Genomic DNA, 22,930 nt, shown 5'->3' on the forward strand with positions numbered 1-22,930 from the left:
TTATAATACAAAAACCCAACTAAGTGAATAATAAAAATATACTCTATAACTCATACAATAATCAAGTGTACAAAAAAATATATATATATAAAGTGCTCAAAAATTATATATAAGCAACAGTTCCTCATAAAGACGTAGTAACGAGCATACAGTGGTAAAGTGCACAGAATTTTTGTGAACAATCAGAAATATTATGAATAGAGTGCTCAAAAATTATATATAAGAAAACAGTTCTTCATCAAGATGTAATCGTGGGCATAACAGTCCAAAAATCATAAGTGTTTCTTCTCAAGAAATCCTATGCGGGTGCAAGAGAGAGAATTTCCTTCACCAACACCATGCTGATAAATGGTAAAAATGCGCGCTTACCAAATCCCAGAATCAGAAAGGCATTTGATATCAGAAATCTTAGGGGTCATCACACAGGGACATCACCTCGTTTTCACGTGGTTGGACCATTCATAAAAGGCAAGTAAAGACTCCTATAGCGTAAAACCGTAAACCAAAATCTTTTATTCCATAATAAAAAACATACTCACAAACATAAAGGTCAAATCAGCGTTAAGAAAAGCCGGCCAGCAAAGCGAACGCCCAAATGTCATGTGATTTGCGTCAAGCACGTCAAGACCTCCCTACGTACGTTTCGCCATAAGTGGCATCGTCTGGGGCATGGGCGACGAGCTGACGCATCACGTTTTATATACACAAACTAGAACCAAGCCTCGTTCTGAGCTGAGGGGAGGAAACCGGAAATGATGGAAAACAGGAAGTACATCACACCAACATGGCCGCCACGTGACACCACATGCTCCATATTGGGTGAGGGCAAAAATTAACTAATACAATTATTATTATTTTTTTTTACTTTTTGTATTATAATTTTTGACTAGTTATAGTGTATACATATTATTCTGTTATAGGTTTTAGATATATATTTTTTTAGATTTTTGTAATTGTGAGCGCGGTTGAAATTCCTGACTTATATGCTTTATAGGTGTGTATCACATCGTATCAATCGCAGCGTTTATATATTTAGACTGATTGTTGAGAGATTTCTTTAGCGCAGTATTTTTTTCCCAAATTTTCACATCTGAAGGCCAGATGAAAAAATAATTCAGGAAGCTGAAATATATGTCAGGAACATTGTAAAGTACATTACATTTTATTGCTAATAAAGGTTGTCTGTCAACTTTTAATTAAAAAAAATATCAACATGAACATAACACCAAGTATACATGTTGTGTCCAAATATATTTATATATTTAGACCAACTGACATAAAAGTGGAGTTCCACCCAAAAATGAAACCTCTGCTTTAAGTGCAGCTGACCCCCTGACATGTCATATTTGGCATGTCATTTATTTTTTGGGGGGGAGCGGATACCCTCTTTTTAGGAAGTTCACCTCTCCCCCCTCCCTCTCAGCAATCATTTGGGACACGTCACTGGCCCTAGATGATTGCCCAGCCAGTCACAGTGCACAGCACAGCTTACGCATGCGCAGTGCATGCCCGGCTGTGGCTTCACAGAGAGGAGGGGGAGAGGAGCGGGGCTTCATTTTGCCCGCATCGCTGGACTGTGGAGCAGGTGAGTGTCCAATTTATAAAAGTCAGCAGCTACACTTTTTGTAGCTGATAAATTTTATATGGGTGGAACGCCACTTTAACTGAAATTTTATAAAGTATTCATCTCAACTAAAAAGAAAAAGAAACTTGCCTGTGCTAATGTGAAGGGTGAAACTGAGATCTGGATTGCAGCACATAGGCTAGATCTGGTTCAAAGGCAGTGGTATTGATATGCAAAATATAAGTAATGCCACGTACACACGATCAAACAATCCGGTAGAAAAGTCCAGCAAACTCAAGTCCGCCGGAGCAATCTGCCTGTGTGTAGCCTCCGGCGGACTTTTTTTACCCCCCTTTTCGGCGCACAGTACGGCCGCGTGTGTGCGAGTCCGCCATACTTTTGAAATTAGTGGAATTTTCCCGGACAGAGAAAAGTCCGCTCATTTTGAGCACGTCTCCAGGTAGCCGGGGCCAGCGAAGGAGGCGTCGCTGGCCCTGTCACCTGGTATGGACTTAAAGGGGAATCCCTACGCCGAAAAATCGGCGTGGGGGTCGCCCCCTGGATCCACATCAGACCCTTGTCCGAGCACGCTACCCAGCCGGCCAGGAAAGGGGGTAGGGACGAGTGAGCGCCCCCCCCCTCCTGAGCCGTGCCAGGCCACGTGCCCTCAACGCGGCTCCCCCACCCCAAAGCACCTTGTCCCCATGTTGATGAGGACAAGGGCCTCTTCCTGACAACCCTGGCCGTTGGTTGTCGGGGTCTGCAGGCAGGGGGCTTATCGGAATCCGGGAGCCCCCTTTAATAAGGGGGCCCCCGGATCCTGGCCCCCCACCCTATGTGAATGAGTATGGGGTACAATGTACCCCCACCCATTCACCTGTGGAAAAAAGTAAAAATAAAACACAACACACAAGGGTTAAAATAGTTTATTGCACAGCTCTGGGGGTCTTCTGTCCGTCTTCAGGGGTCTTCTCGCCGGACTCGCTCCCGGCATTCTTCTTCACCGCTGCCCTTTTCTTCCGACTTTGGGGGTCTTGTCCCCCTCTTCGGGGGTCTTGTCCCCCTCTTCGGTTCTTCTTGCCGGGCCACCGCGCCTTCTTCTAGCTCTTTTACAGGCGGTGGCCCGGTCTGCTGTCGCCGTCTTCTGTTCTTCCCTTCTTCTCTTCTCTTCAGATGTTGCCTCATCGCTGCCTCCGCTCACAATGGCAGGGACGCGGCGACTTATATAGGGACATCACTGGATGATGTCCCCACCCGTTATAATGTCACAGTCCCAGCATCCTCCCTATATAAGTCGCCACATGCTGCGTCCCCGTCATTGTGAGCAGAGAGAGCGACGAGGCAATATCTGAAGAGAAGAAGAAAAGAACAGAAGATGGCGACAGTGGACCTAGGGGGGACCCCCACGCCGATTTTCTGGCGTAGGGATTCCCCTTTAAGTCCATACCAGGTGACGGGGCCAGCAACACCTCATTCGCTGGCCCCCGGCTACCTAGATATGCGCTCAAAATTAGCAGACTTTCCTCCGCGTGTGTGGGCAAGTCCGTTCATTTCAAAAGTACGGCGGATAGTCCGGCGGACTTAGTACGCCGCATTAGACCGCTGAAAAAGTGCCGTGTGTGGGTAAGTAGCTCGTTCAGAAAGTCCGGCGGGCAGTCCGGCGGGAAGTCCGTCAGACTAAGTCCGCCGGATAGTTGGCTACGTGTGTACGTGGCATTAGAGTCACTTAGTCTTGTCCTCCCGTGGCTCTTCTTAAAGTTCATAGCAAAGCATGTCTTCTCACACAAATATGTTGAGCCAAACAAACTCAGCATTTTCTTAGCCAATGTTCGAATCTCTAAAAACTGGCTCTTATTCAGTTGGCAGTAAAAGTTCACAAGAGAAAGCTGTTGGTGAAGACTGTGTAACTTGTCACAATGCAGCTCAATGAGCTTGAGCTGCAGTTGATCTGGAGCATCATCAGGGTCAACAGAGAATGGAGAGGAGAAAAGACTGATCGCATTTTCAATAGCTGCAAAATCCTGAAAGCGCCCTTTAAACTCCCCAGCCAGAAATACGATGTCTGCTGCATACCTGCTCATTTGCGTACTGATATTTTCCTGTGTAAAACTGTTCATTATTTCCTGCAACGCTGAAAAATGTACGATATTGGGCTGTGTTAGTGACAACTGCCTTATGAAAAATTGCAGCTTTGTTCCAAAGGCTTTGAAGTATGAATAAAGCTGGTTCACCGGTGCATCTTTCCCCTGAAGACTCATGTTCAGTACATTCAGATGCTTTATTATGTCAACTAGAAACCCCAAATCAGCCAGCCAAATAGGATCAGATAGTCCTCACATCAGTTGTCCCTTTGTTACCAATAATTCACTGATTTCCTTTCTGAGAGAATAGAAACGCTGCAGTGCAGACCCTTGACTGAGCAATCTTATATCGTGATATAAAACATCTTCCCATTCAGCCTGGATTTAAACTAGAAACAGTTTAAACTGGCGGTGGCACAGGGCTTTAGAGGGAATAAAATTAATAGTCTTCACCACTGGTTTCATAACATGATCATATTTGAGATGTTTAGCACAGAGAACTTGTTGATGAATGATACAATGAAGTTGAATAGCTTTGCCTCCTCCTTCGAACACCTTGTTAGATATTAGGGTTGATAATCCACTTTGTTCACTAGCCATGGCAGGTGCCCTATCAGTAATAACCACAGTAACTTTGTTCCAAGGCAGTTCCATGTCATCTATGGCAGAACTAACAGAAACAAATATTTTCCTCTTGTTTGGTCCGTAAGGCTCTGAAGGTCAAGTAGCTCTTCAGTCACATTCATTTCATAATTCACTCCTCTCATAAAAATCAGCAACTGAGCTGTGTCAGTCAGGTCCATGCTTTCATCACAGGCTATTGAAAACAAGTCAAAATCCACTCCTTTGGATGTCAACTGTCTCTTAATATCTGATGAAATATCATTGAATCTCTGTGTTACAGTGTTACAAGCCAGGCAAATGTTGGAAAACTCTTGCTTCTTCTCGGGACAGATATTCTGAACCATTTTTATAACTCATTCTTTGATAAAATCACCCTCAGCAAAAGATTTGCAATTTTTAGCAATTAACATTGCCACCTCATAGCTCGCACTTGGCATTTTCAGTTACTCTTGTGAAAAATTGCTGTTGTGACATTAAAACAGCTTCAAGTTGCTTCAACTTTTCACTGCGGTCACACCCTGTTAGCTTGCCGTGTGTGTTATATCTCAACTGGTAGTGTCTCTTGGCATCAAATTCCTTATAAACAGCCACAGTCTCTTGGCATATCAGACAAACACAGTGATTCCATATTTTAGTGAACAAATATTCCACTTTCCACCTGTCCTGGACGCGGCGGCCCTCACTGTCAACTTTCCTTCCTTCCTTCTCTTCTTTACAGTCGCCATTTTAGAAATTGACCAGAAGGGGATAGGCTCATGTGAGCACAGTACCAGAGGTTTTGGTCTAAGTATGTTCGCCCCAGCTCTAATATACTGCCCAACAAAAATTCGCCAGAGATCTCTTGCCTTGAGGCACAACGCAGGAAGAAGGAATGCACCAAATCCCACAACGTCTGAGAGATTGCGAAAACGCAGACTGAGGAGTGAAGTCCCACGGCGTTGAGAGATCCATAGATCTCAGGGGTCCTGAGTGGCACTTGGGGATTCATTGGGGGCCACAAAAGATTTTGCCAAATTACCTTTGGGGCCGTATTAAACCAGAACACGGGCTGCAATTGGCCCACGACCTGACTTTGGACATGCCTGATGTAAACAAACCGATCCCTATTCTGACAGGGAAGTACAGAGAGATTGTCTGTTCCTAGTGATCAAGAACAGTGATCTCACTCTAATGCCTGTCAGTACACTCCCCCCCCCACAGTACACGCTACCCCAAAGCACCCTCCCCATGTTGAGGGCATGTGGCCTGGTATGGGTCAGGAGGGGGGGCGAGAGAGCTCTCTTCCTGTGGCCTGCCAGGTTTATGTTCAGATAAGGGTCTGGAATGGATTTTGAGGGGGATCCCCTTAATTTCCATATCAGACCCGAAAAATACACCACTTTACAGGCATACTATAGACACCCCCCAGGCACGATATTTAAAGGATTATCTCATTTTTATTGTTTCAGATTAAGTATTAAAAAAAATCACTGCTTCCAAAAAAATGTCTGTTTATTAAAAAAAAATGTTTGCATTGATACATGTCCCCTGGGTCAGGACCCGGTTCCACAAACACTCTTGATGACAATAACTTGCATATAAGCCTTTAAAATTAGCACTTATGATTATTCATGTTCATGTCCCATAGACATTAACGGTGTTTGTGTGTTCTGCCAATTTTTTTGCCTGTTCGGTATGCCCCCTAAGCATGTTATTTAAATTAATTTGGCATTTTTGTTTTTTCAAGTTCCCCAGGGCAGTGCCCCCCCCCCCCTTCCCCACATTTTATTTTACATTCCCTTTAACAGAAAATATTCAGGAAATTTACATTTCTTTATCCTACATCGTGGAACACAGAACAGGCTATAATCATTACTACCTAGGTTATGTGCAACCTATGGGTGAATAGACAATGGCAGACCAAAAGCAGACAGGGAGTCCCTCCCATACAGGAAGTCCCTCTTCTTTCTTTTTTTTTGCCAGTGTCTTGAAGGTGATTGTCACCAAAGTTCAGCATTTTATGAGAATACATTTAGTCTCAAAATAGTTCTAATAGGAATCAAGGGACTGGATAATCAGATCCATTTGGTTGGATGCTAAAATGGATGGTGCTCAAGCCCTGTAGCAGAGATAGAAGTCTCCGTTTGGATTCCCTGTAATGCTGCCTTTTAGTGCTGGACCCTACTTTACAGAACCATGGGCAGTCTGCAATGACCAAGGAAGCTTCCAGGAGGATGCTATACAGATCCATAGCAGTGGACCCCAGAGCAAGAAGAAAAAGGGACCGAATCCTTGAAGGTCCTGAGTGACTAAGCTCGCCATGATGGGTGAAGATTGGATCTCTGTTTTTTTGTAGCAGGATTCTGCAGCAGAATTAGTACCTTTTTAGTGGCAGGCTTGTTTAAAAAAAATGGGGCTGCCAGAGTGTGCTCACATTATGGATTGCACCTCATCATATTCATGCCCTTGTGTGCTCTGGTTTGGGAAGCTGTGTGTACTGTACATGGGGCCAGTGGCAATCCTAGTTTTTGATTACATGACCTTGCTTGAGGCAGATGCAGCCGGTTTGCACAGGCACATACATGCTATCAAGGAGGTTGGATGCTGGCAGCCACAGTGGACACTGCATTAATGCTTATTGTACTACCTTTCTACAATGTAAAATTGTGCATGATTGCTGCAAGAAATACTACTTTATGCAACATTTGCTTGTTTGTTGGCTGATATGTACTGCTTATAACTGCATACCTGCATAACTGCGTACCTGCATACATGCATGCCTGCATAACTGTGTACCTGCATACCTGCATGCTTACATAACTGTGTACCTACATACTTTCATAGCTGCATACACGCATACTTGTATAAATGCATACATGCATAACTCCATAACTGTGTACCTGCAGACCTGCATAACTGCATGCTTGCATAATGTTGTACTTGCATAACTGCATACTTGCAAGCTTGCATTCCCAAATTTGTGCATACCTGGAAATCTGCATATCTGTGTACTAGCATAACTGTATACCCTCATACCTGTGTACCTGCATACCTCTGCACCTGCATACTTGCATACCTGTTTAGTTGCATACCTGCAGAACTGCGTACCTGTATACCTTTGCATACTTGCATACCTGTTTAGTTGTATACCTGCAGAACCACATACCTCCACATCTACATAACTGCATACCTCTATACTTGCATACCTGCATATCTGTATATTTGCATACCTGCATAGCTGTATACTTGCATATTTGCATGTCTGCATACTTGTATACTTGCGTAACTGCATAATTGCATGCTTATTGGAGGATATTTATGATTATTGCATACCTGCATACTTGCATATCTGCAAAGCCATAATGTGGCATTGGCAGCTTTCCTGCCAATGCCCCATTGGCGGCTTTCCTGGTCTCCCCCAGGAAAGGCGTTTTACCCACCACTATTCTGGAGCTTCAGGCTGTTCAGTTTGCACTGGATCACTGGACAAACCAATTGCAGGATCTTCCAGTAAGTGTTCAGTCTGACAATGCCACAATGGTGGCATATATCAATCAGTAGGGTGACAAGACTAGGAGTCTTATGTGCCCTGATTTGAAACCATAAATAGGCACCTCTGAAAGTACACTTGTTTGCATTTTTGTCTTTCCTTTGATAAGGGGTGCAAATATTGGTCTTAAGTGTCATTAGAAGCCAGATGGCAGCTCTGTCAGTTTTCCTTCCATTCCTTCTCACTTGTTAATCCATACGTTTGGTCAGGGGGGTGACCAGGTTGGTTGGTTTTTTAAGTTCCCCCTGTATTGGGTGTGGCAAGCGAGCAAGATGGACGCTTAACCCACAGCTCCTCTAACCGTCACGGGTATCCAGCATCTGTCAGCACACCCACGGTTTCTCCAGCCACCCAGATAACAGCCCATACATTCTCCTCTACTCAGCGGTATGTAAGCATAAGAGGAAGGGTGAGTGACAACTGAGGAAAATCACTGCCTTCATGTTTCAGGCACCACCAAAATGGCATCATGGGGGCCTCATTCATGGCCAACAATAGTATTATAAACGGCATAGATTTAGGGCACCAAAAACAGGTTAAATAAGGAAAGGGGAAAAAAAGAAAAAAAAAAAGAAATATTCATAAAAAAAGTTTATAGGAAACCAACTCATTCAAGCCTGGGGGAGAGGCAGCATTGAGCCGCTCAATCCATAGTGTCTCCCTCTGCAAGATTGTTCAGTCCCAATAGCCCCTCCTAGTATCTTGATGGACCACCTCTAGAACAAGGAACTGAACCATGGAAATATCAAAACAATGGTAGAAACCAATATGTCTACCTATGGTAGTCAATTTGCCATTACCCGAATAATAGAGGTGATCGCCTATTCTTTGCCTAAATTCTCTAATCGTCTTACTGACGTAAAAAGCGTTACACTTGCATATCATCAAATAAATCACTCCCCTAGTGCCACAGTCTGCATAAGATTGTGGAATGAAGTTCTCCCCATTCGTTAGGGTGAAATGATTACCTTCAAGAACCAAGGGGGGTGGGCAACGTGGGCAGTCACCACATCTGAAAGTCCCACATGGTCCCGATCTGGAAGTATTAAAGGGAACATAATGGCTACAAGTCAGCTGATCTTGAAGGGAACGTGCTCTGTGAAACACCAAATCGGGGGCCGAGCTCACATGTTTACCCAAGACCTGGTGCTCGGTAAGCAAATGCCAGTGGTTAGATAAAATGTTTCTCAATGTTTGATGGTGAGCTGAAAAAGTAGTGACCAATCTAACATGATTGTTAGAGAAAGAGGGTGGGCGATTGTAAAGGAGGGAATGCCTAGACCGTGATTAGGCTTTATTAAGAGCCTTTCCCAGGTTTGTACACGAGTAACCTCGTGATAGTAACCATTCACATAGGCCATCAGCCTGGGTTCTAAAGCCATTTTCCGATGCGCAATTCCTGAGCAAGTGCAGGTACTGCGCATACGTAATACTGCGCACCAGTGGTTTAGGGTGAGCACTGGTAGCATACAGCAAGGTGTTCCCAGCTGTGGGCTTCTGATATAAATCAGTGCCCAGAGTACCATCAGGTTGTTTGATAATGGACAGATCCAAAAATGGGATCTGGCCATTAGGTGAATTTCAAATTGAAGTCATTATCATCCAGGCTGTGGATAAATTCAAGAAGTGCTTCCCTCGTGCCAGTCCAAACCACAAATAAATCATCTATATATCGGAACCAAGCGAGAACTTTATCAAGAAATTCCACAAACTTTTCATCCGAATGGATATATCTCTCCCACCCACCTAAATGGAGATTTATGTAAGCCAGGGCACACAAGGTCCCCATTAAGTCCATACCAGGTGACGGGGCCAGCGACGTGTCAATCTCGCCGCCGAAAGCGGCGACATTGACTTCCTTTGCTAGTCCCAGCTACCCAGAGCCGCGCTCAAAATGCACAAACTTTTCTCCTTGTGCGGGAAAGTCCGTTCATTTCAAAAGTTCCATGGACTAGCACACAGACGGCCGGATTGTCAGCTGGACTCGAAGTCCGGAGGACAATTTTTGAGTCAAAACTACTTTTTAAGTCCGCCGGACTTTTGAGAAAAAAAAGTCAGCCGGAGCCCACACATGGGTGGATTGTCCGGTGGATTCTGGTCTGCCGGATAGTCTGATCGTGTGTAAGCGTCATAAGAGGACCCCCAGGCACTGTATTTAAAAGACTTTTTCATTTTTATTGTTGCGCTTTGAGCATCATTAAAACTGTTTGCATTGACACATGTCCCCAGGGCCCCATACTCCTTTTTATGGCCAATTACTTGCATATAAGTCTTCAAAATGGGGACTTTTGATTTTTCAAGTTTGGGTCCCATAGACTTTATTAGGGTCGCCATTCAGGTCAGAACTTGTTCTGATGTGAACCGAACAGGGGGGTGTTCGGCCCATCTCTAATCATTGTCCATGAAAGCATAGGCTATGTAAAAGTTTAGGGTGAGCAGTAATAGTAACTCTGATCATATTACAACCAGTCTTATTTCAAGAGTAAGAAATTGTCTTAAATATTACAATGTAATAGGACAAATGAAACAACAAAACAGTGCCTATTCCACACACTGTTTTGGTATGTAGTTAACCCTTACTTTAGTATAAATGGCTTTATGTTTCACTAAATGTAGGGGCTTAAATGTACACCCAACAGCTAACAAAACGCATTAAAGGGAGTTCTTTGAGTATCAAGCTAAAACAATGTTTAATGAAGTAAGATTTATCTACATGCTGATACAGTGTGCGGATGGGCACTGTTTTGATGTAGCATTGAATGTGCTTGTCGAGCCAGTTCTCAACATGACCAGCACCCGCTAACAGTAAGGCCAGTCAGCTGGGATGACAGATTGAGGCATCTGAGTGGTATCATGTTATTTGATGTTTGCTCTACTCAGGAATAAGAAACCATGCTAACAGTGTGCAGGACAAATAACACATATTCTGCTTCAGCCCTTGTTTAAGCAGCTCACATTATTACAGCTATCTGCATAAATTATTTTTTAACAAAATAACCAACTTCCCAGTGCCTATATTACAAGTATTTTAGCAAATCCCTTTGCTGTATCTGGCCTGCTTCTGTTTTTGATTACAAACATAGTTTTTTTGCCATTAATACAGCAGTCGTGCTGCTGAATATACTGTATAGCTATAGCTACAAGCTCCACTGTTCTACAGAGCTCTAGACGGTCATGGCTGTGTCTGAAGTAAACTGAATGACAATGCAACTTGGTGATGACCTTATTAACCTTATCTCACAAATGTATTTAAAATAGGTTGGTTGAAAATAAATGAAAATATTCATAGCTTTATCTTGATCTATTCTTACAGCTAACAGCCGTCAGTCACAGTAGCATACCACCCACATGTCTGTTTTTCTAAGTAATGATTTACTTGTCGAGCACAGGCAAGAGATGGGAACATCTCCTAGGAATTCTGCTAATAGAAGACCACCAGAATAGCAACAAGTCTTCTTAAAGAAACTTGCTTTTCAAATAATGGTACTTTTGATGCACAACAGCACAAAAATAAGTATATGTTTTTTTAGATGTCAGAAATAAACATTTAAAACATAATGCATGAAAGAGAGCTGGCAAAAGTGTGCAATCATTTTGAACTCAATGCAGATGTAAAAGATTAAAAATAATGATGCTAGGTATACTATACTGTACATTAACCACTTAAGCCCAGGACAATTTGGCTGGCAAAAGAATAGAGCGTAGGCGATTCAGCACTGTGTCGCTTTAACTTACAATTGCGCAGTCATTCAACGCGGCTCCCAAATAAAATCGATGTCCTTTTTTCCCCACAAATAGAGCTTTCTTTTGGTGGTATTTGATCATCTCTGCGATTTTTTATTTTTTGCGCTATAAATAAAAAAGCGACTATTTTGAAAAAAACACATTATTTTTTACTTTTTTTTAATTTATTTTTTTATACTAGTAGTGGCGGCGATCAGCGATTTTTATTGTGACTGCGACTTTATGGCAGACAGATCGGACACTTTTGGCCCTATTTTGGGACCATTCACATTTATACAGTGATCAGTGCGATGAAAAATGCATTGATTACTGTGTAAATGTGACTGGCAGTGAAGGGGTTAACCATTAGGTGGAGCTGTAGGGGTTAAGTGTGCCCTAGTGAGTGATTCTAACTGTGGTATGAGGGGCTATGTGTGACACGACACTGATCACCGCTCCCGATTACAGGGAGCAGTGATCAGTGTTCTGTCACCAGGCAGAATGGGGAAATGCTTGTTTACATCAGCAGGTGAGACGATCATGGGTATCCCTGTGGACATCGACTCTGTGGGACTCACGATCACACTCACAGAGGTTGTGGCGGGCTGAGCGTGCGCCTGCAAACCGCTTCTTTAAGGGCAACCTACAGGCACATTAATCTGCCTGTACGTGTCCTTCTTCCGATGTATATTGGCGTCAGCTGGCTGGCAAGAGGTTAATAAATCATTGCCTCCAGCATTGGTGTCGGTTATCGCAATATTAATCCCCAGCATTGGTGCTAGTTTATGCAAAAATAACTCCCAGCATTGATGCTATTGACTGCACTTTTAACATCTACATTGGTGGTAAGTGGTGTTATGCCATTTAATCCCCCTTTCATTAGTAGCTTCTTAACTTTCCTACTCTGATGGTATTATAAATTAAATTAAGTTCAATTTCTTTAAAAAGAAAAATCACTCACACATTTTAACAGTATTCATATAGTAGCTTCAGTGCTTCTACAGTGTTCTTTTAATCTAGCTCCACTCGTGTGGACACATAATATACTGTAAAATGTCTTTTTTACCACAAGGCACATCAAAGAGAATGCAGGAGTAATATAAGCTACACTGTTGCATTAATATCAACCCCAAGCACTGATGTCAGCTGATGCAATAATAACCCCAGCATTGGAGCCAGTTAATATAGTATAACCCGCAGCATTGGTGAATTCTCAGACAATAATAACCTCCAGCATTGTGCCAGTCTCCACAGTAACAAACCCCCAGCATTAGTGCATATTTCCACAATAATAGCCCCCAACATTGGTGCCAGTTTAAGCAATAATAATCCCCAGGTATGGTGCCAGCTTCCACAATAATAACCTCCATCATTGGTGCCAGTTTCCACAATAACAGACCCCCGCATTGGTGCCAGATTCTGTACTATTAACCACCAGTATTGATTCCAGTTTCTGCAATAACCCCACCCAGTTTTGGTGGCAGTTTTCACAAACATAACCCCAGCACTGGTGCCAGTTTATACAATAATAATCTCCAACACTGGTGATAGTTTATGCAATAATAACCACCGGCATTAGTGCTAGTGACTGCAATAATAACACCTAAATTGGTGATCAGTGGTGCAATGCCATGTATTCCCCCCCTTCATTGGTAGCCTATTAACTTTCCTGTACTGATGGTCAGTGGTGTTTTTTTAAACATCCTTCCCCATTGGAGGTCACTGCCACTGACCACTAATGCAGCATGAAGGGGTTAAGTAACAGACACTGGCCAGTGGCCACTAATGCATCATGAAGGAGTTAATAAACACTGCCACTGACCACTAATGCGGCTTTGTTCAGAGAAATACTTAACCCCTCGGGAGAGTGAGGGGGGTTCATTAATATTGCCACTAACCAGTAATGCATGGGGTTTATAAACACTGCCAATGGCCACTACTAATACAGCGATTGCCATTAGTAGTGTTGATTAACTTAATTTGTTTTAATTAAGCCACTCACTCCCCCAAGGAGTTAACCATTATTCTGTGCAAACCTGCATATCAGTAATTTTGTCTGACTGCATTGATTTACATGATTATCCTCAGCCTGCTGCTTTAAAGTATGGGTTTAACTACCTGCAGTATTCCCATCCCAATCCCTCGCAGCACTATAAATTTTAATTCTATTAGGGATCTGCACAATCTAGTATGTTCTGTTATTTTGTTTTCTTGTACTAGTTATATATGTCTCTTGGCTATACGAAGTGTGAAAAGAATTCATCTGCCCGTAATGTGATTTCTAAGTCTAGAGTTTGGTCTCTTTCACACGGGCAGACCAATCATGTCCGCCTGTGAGTTTTTCCTTACCCGATTGGACCCTAAAAGCAGACAGACCACGACAACCCCCCCCCCCCCCCAGCTTCTTCCTATCCTAACTGGCTGTGATTGACAGCAGCAGCCACTTACTCCCACCGCTGTCTCTAAGCCTATGAGGAAGGAGAGAGCAGAGAGAGCAGCTAGTCTCATGCCCATTTCTGGATCGAGACCGGGCTCAGGTAAGTATAAGTATAAGCTGCACTCAGAAAGTTTCTTACCTTAATGAAGACGATGTATTAAGGTCAAAAACCTTCAGCCTTTACAAGTACTTTAATGCATATAGTCTGGGTACAAGTGCACTTTAAAGCTAGATTTGTAAGGGTGGATAGAGTAAGATTTTTATTTTTTTGCCACCTGAGTCACATTGGTCAGGGTGGGAGTTGCTCAACTCAGGCTACTAAATGGTTTGGCTGAATTCTGGACAGGAGTGTCACATGGTCTACCATTTAGGAATGTTTAGTTTAGGAGATAAGTTAAAGTGGGGTACCCCCTAAAAAAAAAAAAATTAAAAGTCAGCAGCTACAAATACTGCAGCTGCTGGCTTTTAATAATCGGACACTTACCTGCCCCAGGGTCCAGCGATGCGGGGGAACGAAGCCCCCCCTCGCTCCCCGCTCCGCTCGCGGCGCCGTCATGCATACTGTGGGCACCCGGCTGTGGCTTCACAGCCAGGCACCCACTGCGCATGCGCGAGCGGCGCAGGGCGCCGTGATACGCCGTACAGTCACCTGGGACACATGACAGGTCCCAGGTGAATGTGCGGCGCGAGGGGAAGTGATGTCACCAGCCCGGGCAATGAAGAAGGCAGACTACGAGGGACCCCCTAGCAACCGGTATTTAGAGGTGAGTAAAATTTTTTTTTTTTGCCAATTATTTTTTTTTGATTTTTTTTAAGAATTTTAAGTACCGTATATACTCGAGTATAGGCCGACCCGAATATAAGCCGAGGCCCCCAATTTACCCCCAAAAAAACTGGCAAACTTATTGACTCGTGTATAAGCCGAGGGTGAGACATGCCTGTCCATCCCTGTGTGTGTGTCCGTCCATCCCTGTGTGTCCGTCCATCCCTGTGTGTCCGTCCATCCCTGTGTGTCCGTCCATCCATCCCTGTGTGTGTGTGTGTCCATCCATCCATCCATCCCTGTGTGTGTGTGTCTCCATCCATCCATCCATCCCTGTGTGTGTGTGTGTCTCCATCCATCCATCCATCCATCCCTGTGTGTGTGTCTCCATCCATCCATCCATCCCTGTGTGTGTCTCCATCCGTGTGTGTGTGTGTGTGTGTGTGTGTGTGTGTGTGTGTGTGTGTGTGTCCAGCCTACCTTTGTCCCGAGCCTCCGTCCCGTGCCTTGCCTCCTTGCCTCCGTCCCGTGCCGTGACTTGCCTCCTTGCATCCGTCCCGTGTCGTGCCTTGCCTTGCCTTGCCGCCGCCGTCCCGTCCCGTCCCGTGCCGTGCCTTCCCTTGCCTCCGTCCCGTGCCCTCTTCGTCGGCGGCCATTGTAAAGTTCAAAAGCTGCGCCGCCGCCTTCGCCTGTGATAGGCGGAACACTGAATTTCCCAGCAGCCTGTGTTCCGCCTATCACAGACGTCGTATCATCCTCGTCCGTAGTACGAGGATGATACGATGTCCGTGATAGGCGGAACACAGGCTGCTGGGAAATTCAGTGTTCCGCCTATCACAGGCGAAGGCGGAGCCGGAGGCGCGGCTTTTGAATAGAATGGCCGCTGTCTGTCTGCTCGACACGCTGATCGAGCGGGCAGACAGCGATGACTCGAGTATAAGCCGAGGGGGGCACTTTCAGCCTCAAAAAAGAGGCTGAAAATCTCGGCTTATACTCGAGTATATACGGTAGTTTTATTTTTTTGGTGGCAACACCACTTTAAGTTCTAGAACTCAGTAAGGAGAAGGTTATATTGGGTCAGCCTAAGATTTAGGTTAAGATTTAGGGATTTAGGGATCAGGGTGTAATTAATTAACAGTGGTTGTGGTGTATATTATTATTATTATTCACAATTTATATAGCACCAACAGTTTACGCAGCGCTTTACAATGTATAGGGGAGGACAACACAATTACAGTACAATACAAAAGGTACAGGAGGGCCCTGTATATATGTGTATATGAAAACAAGCAAGTAAAACTCTTTAAAAATAAATAACTTTTGGGTAAATGGCATTTTAACATGGCAGCCTCAAAAAAACGTAGTAGGCCTTTTGTGGATGGTTTAAGGGAAATTACAATTTCAGCCTGTTGGACCTCTGTTATGCATGCTGTAACCCTTTGAATCCCATTTAACTGTAGTTACTGCTGTTCTAATACAATTGTCGAGGGGGTCAGCGCTCAATGGGTTTGGAGTAGAAAAAAGTCTCTGGGAAGTCTCTGCCCACTCCCTGCCCACAAACTGGGTATTTAAACTTCTCAGCTGGTGATTCCTGTGACTTGATAAAGCGCATACTCGTGAAACGTGTAGTCACGGCAACTGTATTGCTTGTGGTTCACGCTGGTTCCTGAGCACATGCAGGTTCCTGAGATTCCATTCGGCTCCCATTAGTGCTGGATGCCACCCACACAAGCCTACCCGATCCGGGCTCAATTCCCGCCTAACGGCTTTCATATTTGGACCAGGGCAACTTCTTTTGTCTATCTAGCCACACACCCACCTAAACACCATCAGGAGAGAGCTGCATGCCATCTGATCACGGACCATGATCTCTCCCTGTCAGTAAAACAGCTGGCTCTGCCCGCTGACATGTGAGATAGGGCGCTTCACCTTTCCATGGTCCGCAGCCTCCCCCCTGCAATGGGAATACGAGTCCAGGCTGCTCAATTGGTCCTTTGTCTGGCTGAGTACATCAGGGAGATGGGCCCCTCCCCCACTGCCAGGCTCACTTCATCTGTGGATGCCGTCAGCTCCTCATTGCTACTGGAACCCCAGTGGCACTGCAAGCTGTTTATAATTCTTTCCATCATCCACATCATCATTGTATTGACTTTGGATCTTGCCTTTCTTATGTGCTTTATTAAACTTGTTACGCTTTTTTATGCTGCTTCCTAGAGACTTTTTCTACTCCAAACTCATTGAGTGCTGACACCTTCTGTTTTGTATTGATGTCACCAATATCCTCCAGTTATGGTCATTGTCCAGCTGCCTTGGGTTTAGCTCCTTAGCATGCACGCTTTGAAGTGATTAAGCTGACACTCAGTTCAGAATAAAAAAACGTCTGTTTAATATTTCCGCTTCTCAAGATTGTAATGCAGGCCATACACGGTCGAATTTCGAACAAATTTTCTTTTCAAAATCAGAAAGTTTTTTTTTGTGATCCGATGATGCCACCATTGATTTTCGAAATTCGGCCGACCAAGCCTTCAATTTTACCTCATGTTGCTACAGAAAAGAATTTTCTTGGCTGGGAATCTTCTTTTCTCTCTGTAAATTTTCTTTTATCTCCGTACATTTTCTTACATTTCTCGCACGATTCTCCCATCATTGATTAGAAAATCGTTTGTTTTTCTAAAAATTTCCAACATGTCCGATTCCTCAAATTTAATTTCCGCACGAAAATCGACTGTTGCTGCAGCCCACTAATGGTGCGAAATTCATACGAAAATTCTTAGATACGATTTTCGAAAGAAAATTCTTTCTAAATTCGAACCGTGTATGGCCGGCATTATACAATTCCATTAAAGTTTAAGAGATATGTCAACAAGACTGGCGCATACAAACCACAAATATAAAAATAAATTAGGACAAAGTATGTGACAACGTTTTGGCCTTTAGCTGGGATGTCCATTAGGAAGTGGCCATGTTCTTGCTTATTTTTTATTTTTTTTGGTGTTATGTTGTTATATTTTTTTTTTTTTTTTTTTCAAATAGTTTTTATTGAAATTTTAACATGGTACAAGTAATGAACAAATACAAATAATAGTGGACTACGGAATGGTAAGTTACAACCAAAATTAAGTGAAGAAAGAAGGAAAAAAGAAAAAGAAAGAAAAGAAAGAAAATTACGTTTATGAACGTAGTGTAAACATTTCACCTCTAATGACATTTTCATATTTGTAATCAATTCAATGGGATCGATTGAGATACAACTATTGAGGATGCATAGAATGTTCAATTTTTGTATTGAGGGACGCCATCAGGCTCCCCGGCACCCCAACTGGGAATGTTGTTATATTTTGAATGTATTCTCAGAAGCAGGTGCAAACTTTTCGTTTAACTGCTGACTGTCAGTCCAGTTCCTAAGCTAGGCAAGGGTGAGTTTGAAAAATATCTGAATATGTCTTAAAGCTGAAAAACTGATAAACTGAAGCTGATATGTCAGGTATATAAAACATGTACTCATATATACAGTGGAATAGACATTTCATGATTCCCTTAATCACATCCATTACAGTTCCCGCCTTGAAACTGTCTATTTCAAACAGTCTCTCATACTAAAAGTCCTACTCACCTGGCCCAGTCTCTCTACAACTCTTTTGGGCTGTATATAGAGAAGAGCAGTGATTAATTCACTATATCGGGGAAATGGAGAAAGTGCTGAGAAGGGCAATCAAACTGATAAGAGGCATGGAGGAGCTCAGCTATGAGGAACGATTAGAGGAACTGAATTTATTCTCTCTTGAGAAGAGGAGAATAAGGGGGGATATGGTCAACATGTTCAAATATATAAGGGTCCATATAGTGAACTTGGTGTTTTAGTTATTCTCTTTACGGTCAACCCAGAGGACACGGGGGCACTCTTTAAGTTGTGACAGTACAGTTCCCTGTCCTAGTAATTGTCACCCAGGGTTCTCAAATAGGCAGGTTGAGGGGCTCCAGTGGTATTTAATGTGGGGGAATCTGTTTTGTCAGTCTCCAAAGTTTGTAAAATCCACTTTGAAACCTGGAGCCCCGGAGATTCCATAACGTTATGGGTGGGATGGAATCTCCAATCCTGGGACCTGGTTTTTGGAACAGCCAGGAGTCTGGCTGGTTGATTGAGCAGGTGGGTCCTGGGCTTATAGAAGAGTTAGGATTAGGGTTCTGGGCTCCACCCAGAGAGGTCTCCAGGAGTCCAGAGAGTGCAGGTGTGCGCTAGTGAAAGCCAGAGACCCAAGTCTGAGGATCAGTGCAGTGAGGGGCTGCTTTCTAGATAGACGCTGTGTGTGTTGAAGCTGTGTGCATCTAAGGAGACAGATGAGAGCCTGAAGTGGAAAGCCTGAGCAGCAAGGAAGCTGAAAAGAGGTACAGTAGTTGTACGGGAACCCTGTTATATGGCCAAGAGGGCTGAAGTGTAAAGCCTAGGTGGCAGTACTGCTGAAGAGAGCCAGGTGGCTTGGCATTTTTCATGTATTGTTTTTGGGAGAAGAACCCCTGTGTGGGCAACCAAATGCATGTATGAACTTTATTTTGTTCCTTTTAATAAAAGTGGGCTACCATGCCCTTAAACTAAAGTTCCTGTTCTCTGTGAACTTACTAAAAAGGCATCTGCTATGAGAGCTAATGGTCCACCATGTTACAACGTCTAGAGGAAAAGAGATTTAATCTTTAGATGCGGAACAGTAAGAGCTGTGAAAATGTGGAATAGACTCCTGCCAGAGGTGGTTCTGGCCAGCTCAGTAGATTGCTTTAATATAACTGGGTACTAACATTTATAGGTAAAGTCGATCCAGGGAAAATCTGATTGCCTCTTGGGGGATCAGGAAAGAATTTCTTTCCCCTGCTGTAGCAAATTGGAGCATGCTCTGCTGGGGTTTTTTGCCTTCCTCCAGATCAACTGTGGGTATAAAATTGGGTATATTGGATTGTAGGATATTTTTTATTTAATTTATTTATTGTTTTTAAGGTTGAACTGGATGCACTTGTGTCTCTTTTTTTTCAACCTGACTAACTATGTAACTATATGACTATGTACCCCCCTCGATACAGCTTGGAGTGGGGCAATCAGGTGCTGTCTGTCCCTGTAATCCTATGGTGTTGCATCTCGGGGGAAAGTGACTGTAACGAAGCGTAACACATCTTTGGACAAATCCTCAAGTTTCTGGATGGCTAAAGTCACTTGGTAAAGTCACCATTTAGGCCTGTGTTATCTGGGATATAAGTGCAGCATGTACTCATTTCAGGTAACATCTTGCACACACCCCTCTTTTTAGCTAGGACCATATCTAAGGCGATACGGTTTTGGAAGGTCATATGTGAAGCCGCTTCTAGTTGTTCAGCTAAACCTCGGAGTGCATCTCTGGTATAATTAACAAACCTTTGTTGGTTGTAGTAGATGTCATTTATCCAGTCTATATTCTTTTTTACAGTGATGACGGTGATCAGAGATTCAAAACCTGCTGCTACTTGGTCTCTTGCTTTGAACTCATCTGTGACTCCTCTAGGGACTCCTATGGCATCTATGTATACATGCTGGTCAAAGCTTCCTGCTGGGGCACTCCTATGTCTCCTGTTAGGTCGGGGTGTGTTGTTTGCATCTGGTTTGGGGTTCTCTGAGAGAATATGTAGAGGCTTTATGGCCTTGGCCAGTGCACATTCTCCTGTCCACTGTCCTGTCATTCTGCTTCTAATTTTCATGTCTCCGCAGATCCAGTACACGTCTCCCAAAGACTGGACTTGATTTTGCACCAGATCTGCAGACACCTCACTATAAGATCCACATGTGAAATTTCCAAGAAATTCCCCCACTCCCTGATACTATCCATAGCATTTGTAATTGCCAGGATTTATGGTGATACCTTCTCCTGGCTTGGGGGTTTTGGTCACTATGGGATATTCCTTCTTCCAATGTTCACACAAGGAGCGGTCAGTGGTTGTGTTGGTAAATAGGCTGAGGAAACATGTCTCATGTTCGGGTTATATGTTCAGGGATACGTTCCTAAATGTGGTCTAGCACACACACACACACACACACACACACACACACACACACACACACACACACACACACACACACACAGCAGTTGGTCTTCTTGTGTTTCCCTGCACTGTACCTCATCCACTCGAGCCACAAGTTGATATCTGAGAACCCGGTTTCAGCAGCAATAGTATCATCAAAAAGGTAGGGTCTGCTATGGCCACCATATCCTTTAATGTCTGTATATGGGGCCTCAATGGCTTTAAGCTAGATGTAGGATAACCACTCACCCACCATAGGCCCAGAATATAGGTCCCTCTGTCTCCTGGGCTCGGATTCTCAATGGTCAACCTGAACTCTTTGGTGTAATACTGATCTGTGTGCTTGTTGATTGTCATTCTAAAGGCCCGTACACACGGTCGGACTTTTTGACAACAAACATGCAAATGAGCTGTTTTGGAGCAACATCCGACTGTGTGTACGCTCCATCAGACAAACTTTTTCTGTTTTCATCGGACTTTTGTTGGCTGTGCGAACGGACAAACTTTCTGGCAACAAAAGTCCGATGGAGCAAAGTCCGACCGTGTGTACGCAAAAGCATCGGACTTTTGTACAAGGTACAAACACGCATGCTCAGAACCAATGCAAAAGATCAGACTACAATACAGAAGTTCACCAAAGATGGCGCTGGAGTCATTGAACGTCCTCTTTTGAAGTGGCGTCAGTACGTTGTGACGTCATTACGTTCGTGTTTGTTGTCAAAAAGTCCGACCGTGTGTATGCAATACAAACTTGTGGACCACGCCCTTTGTACAAAAGTCCACGGAAAAGTTTGTACAAAGTCCGACCGTGCGTATGAGGCTTAAGAGTGACTTCCCATTTGTGTCCTTTCTATTTTGGGCATTTTCAGGTTTATACCCCCAGTGTTCCAACCCACTGCTCCCCAGGAATCACAGTTGTTACCCCAATAGGAATCAGTAACGCATACATACACAGTCATGGGTCTTAATGTTTCATCCCAGGACCGGATCTTGTACATAGTACCTGGAATTATCTGTTCATAAGGGGATATAAAAGTGGCAACGTGTATTGGATGAGTTTGGAAAGGAATGTTTTGGCGAGAAGGTTTAATGGGTGGGGCACCTCATCCCTAATTACAGATAGAGAGTATGGATGTAGGGAAAGTGGGATTATTACGGTGCCAATTTGGATATAGAGTTGTGTCATAGAATGACCAATGTCTCAAAGGTTTAAATATTATACATAGGATTTTTATAAATACAACAAAGCTTTATTGAAAAAACATTTTTTAAAAATAAAATATTCTGTGTAAAGCCAGATATTTTTACAAAAGATACCAGAATACATAGATAAAAATTCAATCCATTCAGTTTAGGTTGTTGGTCAAGAGAATCCCAACATGTTTCGCCATAGTCATGGCTTCTTCAGGGGAATAAATTATTTGACCCAAAGGAGAATGAATAGCAGCTAGAAATAACAATGGACAATACATAATTATTTGCATAAAATTACAAAATAGCACACCGCCCAATAACCCCCACTGAAATAGTCTACACAAAGAGATAAAGCATAGAAATTCACTTCTGGTTAGTTTTTCCAATTGAACTATAAGTGGATACATACCCCTAGCTCATACACAAGCCCACAGTTGGTGGAGCCCTCCCACAAACGGGAGAAGAGAATGGAACAGCCAAGCCTTAGGTCCCACCCATAGTGGCTGCAGGGGGCATAGAGAAGGCCAATCAATATAAATTAAAAAAGAAGTCTAAAATATTGCAACTTTGGCATGCAAAGAAAATATATATCTCACATACGTACCAATTACAGGTTGGTGTAAAAGATTAGTATTGGGAACGCTGAAAGTATTGCAGCAAATTTTTAGTATAAAGGACTTTAGGATAGCCTAAATAGAGCAAAAGAGCTATATAGTAAGTAATTCCCCCCCCCCCCCCCAAAAAAAAAAAAAAAAAGAAGAATTTTTTTAAAGGAGAAAGTAAAGGAAACATCATAAATCTGCATACCTAAAGCTTAGCCTAAGGCTGTTTAAACGTCTTCATCAATCAGAGACAGTGGTTGGTATCCAGCAACTGAGCCCAACTAGGACAGGGCTAAATAGTAAGCAATTTTGCTTCGTATGGCCCCTAATGGTAAAAGACATGGAAAAACATATATGAAGGAGGATTGTATATG

The 22,930-nt window shown here is 43.4% G+C and overlaps 1 protein-coding gene across 1 annotated transcript in view; it reads left to right on the plus strand.

Moving 5' to 3' along the window:
- The window catches only part of HCRTR2 (hypocretin receptor 2), a 172,856-nt gene that overhangs the window by 32,081 nt on the left and 117,845 nt on the right, over positions 1-22,930 (plus strand). The window lies entirely within an intron of this gene.

This window comes from Lithobates pipiens, unplaced genomic scaffold (assembly GCF_037356315.1).
Source record: "Lithobates pipiens isolate NorthernLeopardFrog02 unplaced genomic scaffold, aLitPip1_a1.2 Scaffold_18, whole genome shotgun sequence".
Lineage (NCBI taxonomy): Eukaryota > Metazoa > Chordata > Amphibia > Anura > Ranidae > Lithobates > Lithobates pipiens.